The following is a 418-nucleotide window of genomic DNA, read 5'->3' on the forward strand; positions in this document are numbered from 1 at the left end:
TCCTTAGTGGCTAAAATATATAAATACTAACAGCCACAGTACAGTTCCACTGACTGACTTTAGTTCTTTAAACTATTTATTAACAAAATCTAAAGTTTTAGCAGCCAAAAGGTTYCCAGATMGAAAACACCATTARTGTAAGCAAACATAGACTTGAATAAGAACACTACCCATCCAGTCCACTGGTAGTGTCTGTGACAACATGGAGGAGCAGAAACAGACCAAACAGGACAACAGCTCACAACCTCCATAGAAACTAATATACAGTATAAACAGCAGCTGAACTGGATCTGTTTCACAGATTATCTGTCATGTTTTTACAATAAATAAATAATTATGTTAATTTCATTCAACAATCATGTAAAACAGCAGATTTATACCAGACAAATTAATAATTTATAAATTACAATGATCTAAT

The sequence above is a fragment of the Austrofundulus limnaeus genome, unplaced genomic scaffold, assembly GCF_001266775.1.
Source record: "Austrofundulus limnaeus strain Quisiro unplaced genomic scaffold, Austrofundulus_limnaeus-1.0 Scaffold185, whole genome shotgun sequence".
NCBI lineage: Eukaryota > Metazoa > Chordata > Actinopteri > Cyprinodontiformes > Rivulidae > Austrofundulus > Austrofundulus limnaeus.